The sequence below is a fragment of the Drosophila biarmipes genome, unplaced genomic scaffold (assembly GCF_025231255.1).
Source record: "Drosophila biarmipes strain raj3 unplaced genomic scaffold, RU_DBia_V1.1 ptg000008l, whole genome shotgun sequence".
Lineage (NCBI taxonomy): Eukaryota > Metazoa > Arthropoda > Insecta > Diptera > Drosophilidae > Drosophila > Drosophila biarmipes.
The window spans coordinates 4820333-4836071 of NW_026114529.1; the positions used below are offsets into that span (position 1 = coordinate 4820333).

At 40.4% G+C, this 15739-nt stretch overlaps 2 long non-coding RNA genes across 3 annotated transcripts; one reads left to right on the plus strand and one right to left on the minus strand.

Moving 5' to 3' along the window:
* Window positions 1-5566: 5566 nt before the first annotated feature.
* LOC127011794 (uncharacterized) lies at window positions 5567-14249 on the minus strand. 2 transcript variants are annotated; one of them, XR_007765144.1, is made up of 3 exons: window positions 13970-14134; window positions 12487-13917; window positions 5567-5581 (listed from the first exon to the last, which is right to left on the minus strand). It is a non-coding gene; the product is annotated as an uncharacterized LOC127011794 (long non-coding RNA). The 2 variants fall into 2 exon arrangements; XR_007765143.1 differs by lacking the exon at window positions 5567-5581 and having other exon boundaries at window positions 12917-13917; window positions 13970-14249.
* Window positions 9262-10791, plus strand: LOC127011795 (uncharacterized). Its single transcript, XR_007765149.1, has 2 exons — window positions 9262-9947; window positions 10005-10791. It is a non-coding gene; the product is annotated as an uncharacterized LOC127011795 (long non-coding RNA).
* Window positions 14250-15739: the final 1490 nt, after the last annotated feature.

The window sequence follows — 15739 nt, forward strand, 5'->3', positions numbered from 1 at the left end:
CACGTAAACAAGGCGACCCAACGCTTCTCTCTGTGACGGGATACAGTCACCAGCAGTGGCCCAAAGTAATCCAATCCGGTGTACTTGAATGGCCATTCCCCCTGCTTTCAGTCGATCCTCTGGAAGGGGTCCCATATCGGCGGCATCGACCGTGTTCGTTGCAACTTGCACTCGTTGCACGACGAGATTACTTCCTTCAACACTCGTCTCATCTTCGTGACCCAGAATCTCGTCCTTATATGAGCAATCGTCGCATCCACGTTTTGATGCTTCATCTGGGCGTGAAAGTGCCTGACGATTAATTCCGTAAGACTGTGCCTGTGTGACAGTATTACGGGCCTCTTCGCACTGTAGGGCATGGACAGTGCGGAATCAACTCTGCCATAAACTCGCAGAACTCCGTGTTCATCCATGTAAGGCGCCAGACCTCGAATCTCACTCGAGCTTGCGACGTTTTTTCCGCATTCTGTCTAACTAACAGGTTCTCCGCAGCCTCACACTCCGTTGCAGTGAGTCCATACTCCTCGAGCTCGCTTCGCTTGCGACACCAACGCGCAAACCTCAAGACCCATGCTGTGGTCATCACCAGGCGACTGAAGCTCGAGAATTTCTGGAACGGAATGACGAAATTATTATTGGCGGCCACCAATGCAAACTCACTGGACATCTCTTCTTCATCAGGCGCATCTGGAACACGCTTAGTTTCCTCCTCAGGCGCCGGCCAGCCGCTCACAGGCTGCCTCAAAAATGCGGATCCGCTTAGCCAACGTGATACCGGGCTAAGGTCCGCCTTATTCTGCGACCGCGTCGCATCATCCGCTGCGTTGTCAGCTGTAGGTATCCATCGCCACTGGGAAACCTTCGACGACTCCAAGATCTCCTCCACTCGGTTGCCGACAAGCTGCTTGTACCGGCGGTGGGTTCTGCCGATCCATCTCAGCACCGTCTTTGAGTCCGTCCACAAAACCGTCTCGCTGATGTCCACATTATGTTCCTCCTTGACTGTGTTCATCAGTCTGGTTCCAAGAACCGCTGCCTGCAGCTCCAACCTTGGGGTCGACATCGTTCTCATCGGCAAGCTCAAATACTCCCTCTTTGTAGGGACTCGATCTCCACTTAGAACGCTACTTGGCACTCGGTGATACTCCACGTTGAATCTGAAGCCTCACCCCATCCGACGCTCTTGACTTGTCCAGGTGGTCCCAACGCCGCTTCAACGATGGGTGAGCTGGATGAAAACTGGCATAATTCGAATCCAGCCTCCACGTGTATCTCCTTCACTCGGGTAGATACACTGATATCTTCGCTCTCTGTAGCGAAACTGCCCACATAGTCATCGACGTAGTGATGGCTTTGACTGCCCTCGGATCTGAATCCCGAAACTTCAGGGCACCGTCTTTACGTAATGCGCAGCGCTCGGCGAGCAGGCTGCTCCAAACGTCATTACGTTCATCTCGTACACATCCGGGTCTCGATCGTCGTTGCCATCTCTCCAAAGGAATCGTTGGGAACACCGATCCTAGGGTCGGATCAGCACTTGGTGGAACATCTCCTTGATGTCACCGTTCAGGGTTTTAACCTGCTTCAGCTCCTCCTCCAAAGCCGCAATCCTTTTCAAAAGGTCCGACGTGAGGGACTGGCACATCTCCGGCTCTGAACTCGCAGCTGTGACAGCAGTACTCCTGAGTTGGGACGCTACTGTAGTCACCGTAGTGGCTGGGCTAGAAATGTCCGCCGCCGCGGCCGGTTTTCTGCTCCACTACTCGCTGGCTGCGGATCCGCTCGCGCTGCTGTAGGGGTGGCGTCCCCTCCTCTCAGCCACGAACTCCTCTTGGGGGAATGCTGCATCTCAACAGGTCCAAATACGGCGCTGCCTCAGCGCTCTCCAAAATGGCGGAACCTGTGCCTTCTGACTGCTGTCTGCGGCAACCGATGCTTGACGCTCCTTGCGTCTTCTGGCCCGCTGTCTGCTGCCACCGTTCTTGGCGCTCCTTGCGCCTCCTTACCGCTGACTGCGGTCTCCTTAACTGACGCTGCCTGCGTCTCCCTTCGTACCCAGTGTTAGGCGCTGTCTGCGCTCCTCTATGTCGCTGTCTGCGACTCCTCTACTGGTACGGGAATGCTCCTGGCAACTCTCTAGCTGGTCGCCAAGTCGTCCTCCAGCGCAAGTTGCCCTTGCAGGTTCCTAGGGCTGCGAATAAAAGGAGTTGTCTTGCTTCATATGGAGTTGCCTTAAACGACTACCCCACACGCGTAGGTCCGAAGAGAGGGATACTTCAAGGGCGGCGTGCGCCTGGCGTACGCGCGGTCGTGGTTGACGTTTTATTCTGAGAACAATTCAAATCAGTCTCATACATTTCAAGCTTAACTTAGTCTTACCGCAGTGTGCCCTCCTACAATTCACAAGACAATGAGAAGCACATTTTTGGCGGCATTCACAATTCCGATATTAGTAGGCCCGCACTTCAAGGGCCAAGAAATCCATCGAGATCGGATAACTTAACAAATACTAGATTTCCCATACAATACTTATTCTACCTATCGACTACAATGTTCGACCAGCGACATAAAGTAAACCACTATTGTAATCTTACAATCACAAAGCACTCTGTTATCTATGATGGTCACCACGCAACAAAGAATGCCAACACTGGTTCAAAACCGGAACATGCTGTTACAGCTGCTTGCAGCAACGAAGTCCAAATAACAGATGGCAAATCTACGAATAACAATGGTGAACGCCAATGGCGTTTCACGGCACAAACTTGAAGTAACCCAATTCCTGAATGGAAATCATAGCGACTTTATGCTACTGGTAGAGACGTACCTTACAAACAAATACAACTTTCAAATAAGAGGCTATACTTTCTAAATTTTGCAGTGACATAAAACATTCCCCGCAATATAATAAGCGCCAAGGCGCTTTCAGAGCTGTCGTCAAAACAATTTCTCTTTTTCAAAGCCCAAAAACTACAGATCGTCTGTGGCTACAATATAAAAAGTATTTAAGCTCACACATCAAATTAATCTCTCAGTTCAACATCGAAGCGGACATCGAACGCTCTACCGATGCTCTTGAAGAAATATTCGCGGAGGCAGCCACTATCCCAACACCCATGGCAGCGTCGTGCAAAACGACCACTTCAAAACTAATCTGCAATTGAACGGCTAGTCCTAGAGGCACCTGCGACGTGCCTGGCAATCCGACAGATCGCCGTCATCAAAACAACGTCTTAAGAAATTCATACGCACACTAAATCGAGCTTTAAAGCAAGAAACAGAAAATGCGCAACGCCGGTACTTAAAAAAAATACTTTTGCAAAACAGTACAAAACACCCTCTGTGGAGGGCTCACCCAAATCTGAGCTCTCCTTCGAAACAATCCGATAAGCAATCTATCAAGTAGCTGGGTCCGCAGCGACGAAGATTGAGCCGAAACTTTTGCTTCACATCTCCGGGACAACTTCCAGGCGAACCCTGCCATTCCTTTTCTATTTGTTTGTTCAGCCAAAGAAGACCGCAAAAGTCTTTGGGGAACTGAAACCGAAGAAGGCACTTGGCGGTAACCAAATAAACCCAAAAACGTTCATTGGACTTCTTAACTCTACCATTGAGGTTATTTGTCAGCTCTTCAATGCACAGTGGTTGATTCCATAGGCCAAATGTAAGAAAACAGAAGTCCGAAATCGGTCATTTTTTGTCTTTAAATTTTTTCCTAATAGAGAAATAAAACGAACAGTATTTTCATTTTCGGTTTATCTCATTCCCTCGCTGTACGAATAGCGACAGAAGAGAGACAAAGAAAACAAGCGCTCGTTGAAGTGAACCAGTGAACCCAGCTTAAAAATTAGCTCTTGCAAAAAAATTTAATTAAAATATTAAATCGTGTCCAATCATCATCAAGTAAAATGCATTATGAAAATGAAGGCGTTTACTATAAAACTGAGTAATTTTATTTTCCATGTAAAGGAAAGTTCGGGATGCTTCCAGTCCCGATAACGCTAGTGTCATCATTCTTTGAAATGAATTAGGTGCGATTTTTACACCGTAAGGTAATCGCTTAAAGCGGTTTAAGCCAGTGCTCGTTGAAAATGACGTTATGTTTCTGGATTGTTTTTCTAAAGTAATTTGGTGTAAACCAGACATTATCCAAACAGGAAAAGAGTTTTGATATGCCAAGTTGATTAATAATTTTTTTTTATTTGTCGGTAGTTAAACCCTAATCTCCATAGTTTTCTTCTGTTTCAGTAAGTGATTTCTTTGGCACGAGAAGTTAATTAGTTTTTCAACTGTTTTATCTATTTCTTTGATTTGGCTATGGGTGTTCTTTAGTTTTTAACACTGATCATAAAATTATTGGAGCATATTGGTTCTGTTTCAAATCCGAATATATCAGTAAATTTGGTGCATGAGAGTACTTTTAAACATTTCATGAAAACATTTTGTTAGTTTGGATAGGACCTAATTGTATCTGATTTTACAATCTTTACTTTGTGGCTTTTGGCAGTTATCTAATGGTTAATAGTCAATGTTAGAAATGTTTATAATTTTATTGGTATCGGTTGCGTTTAAAATGCGGACAAAAGTATTACTAGAATTGGATATAGTGGTTACCTCGATAGTTTACTCTGCAATTGCCTCTATAATAACTACTTCGGTTATTTGTATACATTACACTGTGAATATTTGTTTCTTGATTACTGCAGTGTTACATATGTCAGTGTTATAGTGTCATTCATACTACTAAATGAGCTAGCTTCAAAATTTGCATATCTTTTGCATATCTTTATCAAAGTGGATATAACTTTTTTTGCCTGAATTTGTAAACATGTTCAGCATTTAATCCTTGGTCTATATATGATGTTTCTTCTTCTTCTTCTTCTATAACAACTACTTCGGTTATTTGTATACATTACACTGTGGTTATTTGTTTCTTGATTACTGCAGTGTTACATATGTCAGTGTTATAGTGTCAATCATACTACTAAATGAGCTAGCTTCAAAATTATGTTTAGTTTTTCCGCTTTTGCATATCTTTATCAAAGTGGATATAACTTTTTGGCCTGAATTTGTAAACATGTTCAGCATTTAATCCTTGGTCGATATATGATGTTTCTTGCAATTTACATAATAGAAGGATTATTTTTGATTTAATTACCTCTTTTCTTCATTTGGTCCTTTTTATTGACCAATTTTATTGCCGGGATGAATCGTTGGAGATGAATTTTCTTCCTATCGAATTTTTGGCAGCTACCTCGCCTGTTGTTGCTCCCATTCCATACTAAATATTTATTGTAATTATTATTTTTTGATTTTATTCCTTTGGGTTTGTATTTATTTCAGAAAATATTTTACACTTTCTAACAGTAGATAGTACTATTGCCTTCTGAGTTCTATTGCAATGGATAAGGGGGGAAAAAGTTAAGTTGGGCTTATCCATATACTTATGGAAAAGTCTTTTCTTTTTTATTTGACTATCGATAATACCTTATTCTCAAAATCTGGTTCCCTATCTAACGTAATTCTTATACACTCTTGAGTGTTCATATTTATAGCTTTGTTTAATACATTTTTTAGTAAACTTGAAATTTTTTATTTGTAAAATCAATTATGTTTATTTTTTGATTTTTTAGTTTTAATTTTTCTTTTCTCATTTTCAGTGATTTCTGATAGTCAATTCATTTTGGTCATTTATTTACGCTTCTTTTACGTACGCGTAAAGAGATTTTTTAAATTATTTTTCCGAATATATTTTTAACACAATTGTTTGTGGTTTGATAAAATTAGATCTTGTCTAGATCGTTAGCTTGGCTTAAAGCCCATTTAGTTATACACCTTTTGTGTAGGATAAGTCTTTGTAAAGACAAAATAAACAACTATTATTAATAAAAATATATTCCTCAAATAAAGATCGATATTGGTAGATTCAATTTTGTTAATTACATTTGCAGTGAAGTCCACTGTTTTACGTTCGATCAACCCCATCATGGTTCTATCTTGTACATCAAAATCTTCAAATTTGCTTATAATATTATATTATTTTCTGTATTTAGGTTTTTTTAAATTTAGAATTTGGGATTGATTTTATTTTCGTTCTCAGCCCATTTTTTTGTTTTTACATCATTCTTTTTTTCCATATAGCTTTCCGGGCTATACTGCTTTACTTTTTTTAAATTTAGAATTTGGGATTGATTTTATTTTCGTTCTCAGCCTATTTTTTTGTTTTTACATCATTCTTTTTTTCCATATAGCTTTCCGGGCTATACTGCTATCGGGCAGAAAAGCGTTCCGATTTTTATTTGTATTTTGGATGTTTCTGTCCCTGGCTGCAACAGCTGGCCGTCGGCAGTTGGCCTATTCATGCTTCTTCGCTGACATAGGGGCAACCTGCCCCTCACACTTGTTGTCTCAGCTGCAGATGTCCTGGGCCTATGGGCTCAGGCGGTACCAGAGCCGGTCATAGCATAGGATTTTAGGCGAATTGATTTGCAATGGGGGCTCTCCAGTGGTCCCGGGCAATCCTTGGGATCTTGATTTTTTTTTGGTAGCTGCTTTGAAAGTGGAGGTGTTATTTTGTTTTCTTGGTTAATTGTCTTATTACTGAGTGAGCTGGAGTTATTGGCTTTATTTTTGTAAGACTTCATTGAGAAAATCAAGTTGTTCTTCTAATTTTTGGGATGTTACCTAGAAAGGTGACGGTTGTTTTTTAAATAAAAGCCACTTTATGAGAGATACTCTTTTGTTCATTTTATTGTTTACGCTCCTCGTTTCGCCATATCTCCATCTCTACTCTGTCCGATTTATTTTTTAAGGCTTCCAATTGCAGTTTTTCTTTTGCCGATTTTAAGTTCTTCAGCCTCTTTTATTCCATTTGTAGTTTCCGTAATTTTTCCTGGCTTTCTCACACTTGTTGCATTGTTTTAGATCGGGTATCTCTTTTAGTTAGATTCCATCCATGGGTCCTTGTGACACCATGTCACGGTCGCCGTGTAGTTCTTCACGTCGCCATCGCAATGTGTTTATTATTGTTGCCAGTGCTGTACCTCACACGTGTAGTAATCACTCGATCGATCGATCACAAGTCTTTATTTATTAAGTTGCCATTTCAGAATGTTTCTCTTAAGATTAAGTCTGGTCGATGGGCATTAGGCAGCAGCGGAAAAGAATGCTGACAATGCAATTGTGCATATATTCACAACGCTGGTACCCAATAAAATCATTATAGACTGCTTCTTGCGCGCAGTGCGCGCGAAATTTAAATCTTATTCAAGTAAGTCGGCCTGTGTGTGAAACATACCAACACAGCGACAGTTGTCTGCTGGGTGATCATATTACCAATGCACTTGAAAATGTGCTGGTCGTTAAACTTTTATATATTCTAAATTTAATGTTGTTGATGTACATTGTGTGTACCCAATTTGTGCGCATACTACAGTAGTCAATTGAGCCCTTTGCTGGTTCATTTGTTAATTAACGATGTTCCCTCTATCATAACACATTCTCGTGTAATAATGTAAGCTGATGATGTTAAGTTTTGTTTATCATATAATGGTTTATAGTTACAGACGGATATTAATTTTTTTCGTGAATGGTGTGGGTAAATTTTTTAAAATTTGTAACTGCCTTAAATGCAACGTTTTTATTGGGGTACTCCTACGTTTTTAAGTTACTTTCTTCAAAATACGCCACTCGACCGTATATATTCAGTAAACAATAAAGGTGCTTTTCTAAGCCCGATTTTTGAGTTTATTAAGCATTATTGAAAAGAATTTGATGACCGTCCTATTTTGGAATATTGTTCGTCAGTTTGGAGTCCACAGTATCAATCTTTTTCTTTATAGTTTGAACTGGGATTAAAACGTTAGGCTAACTTCCTACCAGAGAAGAATACTATTGCTTAATAAAATTGTAGAACAGTGCTTGGTACTATTTTAAATCAAAATTCTTTAAGAGGTGATATTGATTCTGTAGAACTTTTATACATAATGTGCATAAAATTTTTGTCTGCACGAGCCTTTTTGCGTTCTAGGTAATAATTATAACAACCCATATTATTTAATTTGCACTACAACTTCTAAATACTAATATTTTAACTGATTTGATTCGTCCATCGTCCGCATTGAAGCGCTGCAGGTCTTCAATAAATGTATGAGTTGTTAGATACAAGTTAGGATCCATTAAGGTCCATTGGTCCATTTAAGGTCCAATCAGGAGCGGTTGTTGTCGCTTATGTGCGGTACCCTGAGACCGAAGTTAGAATTATGCATTCAACTACCCATTTGAAGGAAGTCGAAACCAAATAGTCGTGTGGACTGCAAATGTTAGCTGTACACGCCAAACCCAGAAAAGGTTGCCTTATGGCGGTTTTGTTTTAATTCAAATTATTCGCCAACTCCTCCGTAATAAAATTGACCTGGGACCCCGAGTCTAAAAAACGTCTATCGTACAGTTTGTTTTCTGCCTGACTTTGAACCTCAACGAGACCCGTTGCGAATAAGATGTGATCGGTTCTTTGGGGCACAGGCTGACTGACTGAGGCACTCACACTGAGATGATTGGCTGGTTGAGACCTCATGCCTTTTGCGTGGACAATTAATTCAAAGAATTATACTTTTTACGAATTTGAACCGAGCTCCTACTGACTTGCAGAAGTGACATTTCAAGTTTGGTTCTTCGCCAGGTCGGGATACAGATAATGCAGTTTTACTATAACTACGCTTGTTTAGGGAGCTCTTCTGCCTGTCGTGGATTCGTCAGACGCTTAGTGTTAATAACGTTTATTAGGCGCTTCTGAGCAATCTTTCCATACATTTTGGGACCTACTAATAGGTAATTGAATTCCACCCATTGTGCCCAGCAACTTCCCTTTTTTGAATATTTTCATACACCTTTTCCCTCTAACAACCAAACAAAGAATGATATACACTTCAAACTTGGTACAGATGTTGGGGAAGATGTTGGGAAGAGTACCAACATACCAAAACAAACAAATTGATAATCGAAAATATGTGGCCCGCGAAATTTCAAAAGTCACCTTACTTTTTAAACTCACCTCTTATATACCAATGCAATGCTGCTGGAAGTGAAAGAGCTTCTGCACTGTCCCACAGCACAGAAGAAATGTCATAGGCGATTGAAACATATGCGAAAAGTCCGATACAACCAAATAGTTGGGCCTTTATGCGGTGGATGATTAATAGCACAGTGATATTATGACATGGGTTTTCGTAAAGTTTAAAGGTATCATCGATGTAAACGTTCAATCGCTTTACAGAATACTGCGATGAAATGAAGATTGGGGATGGTTAGGTTGGAGGCCGCTGACGGTCTCCTGCAACGAGTTTAAGGTCAGAGACGCATCCGATGTGCGCTCCATCTACGAGGTTCAGATTTCTGACGCACCGACGACGAAATATAAGTCTGACTCACCACTCTCCAGTGACGAAAGAACAAGCTGTTATGCCACCGCTCTATGGGTACCGACGAGATGGAAATTCCCTAACTTAGTCGATGTGCACTAACGCAGTCGATGTGCACTCCTTCTACGATGTGCCTTAGGATCTCTGCAGGGCCCAGCCGACTGGATGGACGTTAGAGCGTAGAAATTTGTGCGGTCCTTATCCAAGATTGAAATTGAGACCCTCTTCCGACGACGAGACGTAGGCTAGTGTCCACCGCTATGTAGGGGAGCTGTTAAAGTTTAAGTTAACCACTATTGTAATCTTACAATCACAAAGCACTCTGTTATCTATGATGGTCACCACGCAACAAAGAATGCCAACACTGGTTCAAAACCGGAACATGCTGTTACAGCTGCTTGCAGCAACAAAGTCCAAATTGTTATGGCAAATCTACGAATAACAATGGTGAACGCCAATGGCGTTTTACGGCACAATCTTGAAGTAACACAGTTCCTGAATGAAAATCATAGCAACTTTATGCTACTGGTAAGGACGCACCTTACAAACAAATACAACTTTCAAATAAGAGGCTATACTTTCTAGATTTTGCAGTGACATAAAACATTCCTCGCAATATAATAAGCGCCAAGGCACTTTCAGAGCTGTCGTCAAACCAATTACTCTTTTTCAAAGCCCAAAAACTACAGATCGTCTGTGGCTACAATATAAAAAGTATTTAAGCTCACACATCAAATTAATCCCTCAGTTCTACCGATGCTCTTGAAGAAATATTCGCGGAGGCAGCCACTATCCCAACACCCATGCAATTGAACGGCTAGTCCTAGAGGCGCCTGCGACGTGCCTGGCAAACAACGTCTTAAGAAATCCATACGCACACTAAATCGAGCTTTAAAGCAAGAAACAGAAAATGCGCAACTCCGGTACTTTAAAAAAAACTTTTGCCAAACAGTACAAAACACCCTCTGTGGAGGGCTCACCCAAATCTGAGCTCTCCTTCGAAACAATCCGATAAGCAATCTATCAGGTAGCTGGGTCCGCAGCGACGAAGATAGAGCCGAAACTTTTGCTTCACATCTCCGGGACAACTTCCAGGCGAACCCTGCCATTCCTTTTCTATTTGTTTGTTCAGCCAAAGAAGACCGCAAAAGTCGTTGGGGAACTGAAACCGAAGAAGGCATCTGGCGGTAACCAAATAAACCCAAAAATGTTCATTGAACTTCTTAACTCTGCCATTGAGGTTATTTGTCAGCTCTTCAATGCACAGTGGTTGATTCCATAGGCCAAATGTAAAAAAACAGAAGTCCGAAATCGGTAACTTTTTGTCTTTCAATTTTTTCCTAATAGAGCAATAAAACGAACAGTATTTTCATTTTCGATTTATCTCATTCCCTCGCTGTACGAATAGCGACAGAAGAGAGACAAAGAAAACAAGCGCTCGTTGAAGTGAACCAGTGAACCCAGCTTAAAAATTAGCTCTTGCAAAAAAATTTAATTAAAATATTAAATCGTGTCCAATCATCATCAAGTAAAATGCATTATGAAAATGAAGGCGTTTACTATAAAACTGAGTAATTTTATTTTCCATGTAAAGGAAAGTTCGGGATGCTTCCAGTCCCGAGAACGCTAGTGTCATCATTCTTTGAAATGAATTAGGTGCGATTTTTACACCGTAAGGTAGTCGCTTAAAGCGGTTTAAGCCAGGGCTCGTTGAAAATGACGTTATGTTTCTGGATTGTTTTTCTAAAGTAATTTGGTGTAAACCAGACATTATCCAAACAGGAAAAGAGTTTTGATCTGCCAAGTTGATTAATAATTTTTTTTTATTTGTCGGTAGTTAAACCCTAGTCTCCATAGTTTTCTTCTGTTTCAGTAAGTGATTTCTTTGGCACGAGAAGTAATGGGCCATTGTACTCTGATACGGCCATCCTTAATTAGTTTTTCAACTGTTTTATCTATTTCTTTGATTTGGCTATGGGTGTTCTTTAGTTTTTAACACTGATCATAAAATTATTGGAGCATATTGGTTCTGTTGGTTTCAAATCCGAATATATCAGTAAATTTGGTGCATGAGAGTACTTTTAAACATTTCATGAAAACATTTTGTTAGTTTGGATAGGACCTAATTGTATCTGATTTTACAATCTTTACTTTGTGGTTTTTAGCAGTTATCTAATGGTTAAAAGTCAATGTAAGAAATGTTTATAATTTTATTGGTATCGGTTGCGTTTAAAATGCGGACAAAAGTATTACTAGAATTGGATATAGTGGTTACCGCGATAGTTTACTCTGCAATTGCCTCTATAATAACTACTTCGGTTATTTGTATACATTACACTGTGAATATTTGTTTCTTGATTACTGCAGTGTTACATATGTCAGTGTTATAGTGTCATTCATACTACTAAATGAGCTAGCTTCAAAATTTTGTTTAGTTTTTCCGCTTTTGCATATCTTTATCAAAGTGGATATAACTTTTTTTGCCTGAATTTGTAAACATGTTCAGCATTTAATCCTTGGTCGATATATGATGTTTCTTGCAATTTACATAATAGAAGGATTATTTTTGATTAAATTACCTGTTTTCTTCATTTGGTCCTTTATATTGACCAATTTTATTGCCGTGATGAATCGTTGGAGATGAATTTTCTTCCTATCGAATTTGGGCAGCTACCTCGCCTGGCAATATATTGTCTATTGCGTCTTTTACTTGTCAAAAGTTTCTTTGATTTCTCGGATATGGAGAGTTAGTTGCTCCCATTCCATACTAAATATTTATTGTAATTATTATTTTTTGATTTTATTCCTTTGGGTTTGTATTTATTTCAGAAAATATTTTTCACTTTCTAATAGTAGATAGTACCATTACCTTCTGAGTTCTATTGCAATGGATAAGGGGGGAAAAAGTTAAGTTGGGCTTATCCATATACTTATGAAAAAGTCTTTTCTTTTTTTCTGACTATCGATAATACCCCATTCTCAAAATCTGGTTCCCTATCTAACGAAATTCTTATACACTCTTGAGTGTTCATATTTATAGCTTTGTTTAATACATTTTTTAGTAAACTTGAAATTTTTTATTTGTAAAATCAATTATGTTTATTTTTTGATTTTTTAGTTTTAATTTTTTTTAATCTCATTTTCTGTGATTTCTGTTAGTCAATTCATTTTGCTCATTAATTTACGCTTCTTGTACGTACGAGTAAAGAGATTTTTTTTTTTCGAATATATTTTTAACACAATTGTTTGTGGTTTGATAAAATTAGATCTTGTCTAGATCGTTAGCTTGGCTTAAAGCCCATTTAGTTATACACCTTTTGTGTAAGATAAGTCTTTGTAAAGACAAAATAAACAACTATTATTAATAAAAATATATTCGTCAAATAAGGATCGACATTGGTAGATTCAATGTTGTTAATTACATTTGCAGTGAAGTCCACTGTTTTACCTTCAATCAACCCCATCATGGTTCTATCTTGTACATCAAAATCTTCAAATTTGCTTATAAAATTATATTATTTCCTGTATTTAGGTTTTTTTAAATTTAGAATTTGGGATTGATTTTAATTGGGGCTTAGCTTTTTTTTTGTTTTTTCATCATTCTTTTTTTCCATATAGCTTTCCGGGCTATACTGCTATCGGGCAGAAAAGCGTTCCGCTTAATTTTACAATTTTTATTTGTATTTGGGATGTTTCCGTCCGTGGCTGCAACAGCTGGCCTTCGCCAGTTGGCTCATTGATGCTTCTTCGCTGACTTCAGGGCATGCACAGTCTTTACGTAATGCGCAGCGCTCGGCGAGCAGGCTGCTCCAAACGTCATTACCTTCATCTCGTACACATCCGGGTCTCGATCGTCGTTGCCATCTCTCCAAAGGAATCGTTGGGAACACCGATCCTAGGGTCGGATCAGCACTTGGTGGAACATCTCCTTGATGTCACCGTTCAGGGTTTTAACCTGCTTCAGCTCCTCCTCCAAAGCCGCAATCCTTTTCAAAAGGTCCGACGTGAGGGACTGGCACATCTCCGGCTCTGAACTCGCAGCTGTGACAGCAGTACTCCTGAGTTGGGACGCTACTGTAGTCACCGTAGTGGCTGGGCTAGAAATGTCCGCCGCCGCGGCCGGTTTTCTGCTCCACTACTCGCTGGCTGCGGATCCGCTCGCGCTGCTGTAGGGGTGGCGTCCCCTCCTCTCAGCCGCGAACTCCTCTTGGGGGAATGCTGCGTACCCAGTGTTCGGCGCTGTCTGCGCTCCTCTATGTCGCTGTCTGCGACTCCTCTACTGGTACGGGAATGCTCCTGGCAACTCTCTAGCTGGTCGCCAAGTCGTCCTCCAGCGCAAGTTGCCCTTGCAGGTCCCTAGGGCTGCGAATAAAAGGAGTTGTCTTGCTTCATATGGAGTTGCCTTAAACGACTACCCCACACGCGTAGGTCCGAAGAGAGGGATACTTCAAGGGCGGCGTGCGCCTGGCGTACGCGCGGTCGTGGTTGACGTTTTATTCTGAGAACAATTCAAATCAGTCTCATACATTTCAAGCTTAACTTAGTCTTACCGCAGTGTGCCCTCCTACAATTCACAAGACAATGAGAAGCACATTTTTGGCGGCATTCACAATTCCGATATTAGTAGGCCCGCACTTCAAGGGCCAAGAAATCCATCGAGATCGGATAACTTAACAAATACTAGATTTCCCATACAATACTTATTCTACCTATCGACTACAATGTTCGATCAGCGACATAAAGTAAACCACTATTGTAATCTTACAATCACAAAGCACTCTGTTATCTATGATGGTCACCACGCAACAAAGAATGCCAACACTGGTTCAAAACCGGAACATGCTGTTACAGCTGCTTGCAGCAACGAAGTCCAAATAACAGATGGCAAATCTACGAATAACAATGGTGAACGCCAATGGCGTTTCACGGCACAAACTTGAAGTAACCCAGTTCCTGAATGGAAATCATAGCGACTTTATGCTACTGGTAGAGACGTACCTTACAAACAAATACAACTTTCAAATAAGAGGCTATACTTTCTAAATTTTGCAGTGACATAAAACATTCCCCGCAATATAATAAGCGCCAAGGCGCTTTCAGAGCTGTCGTCAAAACAATTTCTCTTTTTCAAAGCCCAAAAACTACAGATCGTCTGTGGCTACAATATAAAAAGTATTTAAGCTCACACATCAAATTAATCTCTCAGTTCAACATCGAAGCGGACATCGAACGCTCTACCGATGCTCTTGAAGAAATATTCGCGGAGGCAGCCACTATCCCAACACCCATGGCAGCGTCGTGCAAAACGACCACTTCAAAACTAATCTGCAATTGAACGGCTAGTCCTAGAGGCACCTGCGACGTGCCTGGCAATCCGACAGATCGCCGTCATCAAAACAACGTCTTAAGAAATTCATACGCACACTAAATCGAGCTTTAAAGCAAGAAACAGAAAATGCGCAACGCCGGTACTTAAAAAAAATACTTTTGCAAAACAGTACAAAACACCCTCTGTGGAGGGCTCACCCAAATCTGAGCTCTCCTTCGAAACAATCCGATAAGCAATCTATCAAGTAGCTGGGTCCGCAGCGACGAAGATTGAGCCGAAACTTTTGCTTCACATCTCCGGGACAACTTCCAGGCGAACCCTGCCATTCCTTTTCTATTTGTTTGTTCAGCCAAAGAAGACCGCAAAAGTCTTTGGGGAACTGAAACCGAAGAAGGCACTTGGCGGTAACCAAATAAACCCAAAAACGTTCATTGGACTTCTTAACTCTACCATTGAGGTTATTTGTCAGCTCTTCAATGCACAGTGGTTGATTCCATAGGCCAAATGTAAGAAAACAGAAGTCCGAAATCGGTCATTTTTTGTCTTTAAATTTTTTCCTAATAGAGAAATAAAACGAACAGTATTTTCATTTTCGATTTATCTCATTCCCTCGCTGTACGAATAGCGACAGAAGAGAGACAAAGAAAACAAGCGCTCGTTGAAGTGAACCAGTGAACCCAGCTTAAAAATTAGCTCTTGCAAAAAAATTTAATTAAAATATTAAATCGTGTCCAATCATCATCAAGTAAAATGCATTATGAAAATGAAGGCGTTTACTATAAAACTGAGTAATTTTATTTTCCATGTAAAGGAAAGTTCGGGATGCTTCCAGTCCCGATAACGCTAGTGTCATCATTCTTTGAAATGAATTAGGTGCGATTTTTACACCGTAAGGTAATCGCTTAAAGCGGTTTAAGCCAGTGCTCGTTGAAAATGACGTTATGTTTCTGGATTGTTTTTCTAAAGTAATTTGGTGTAAACCAGACATTAT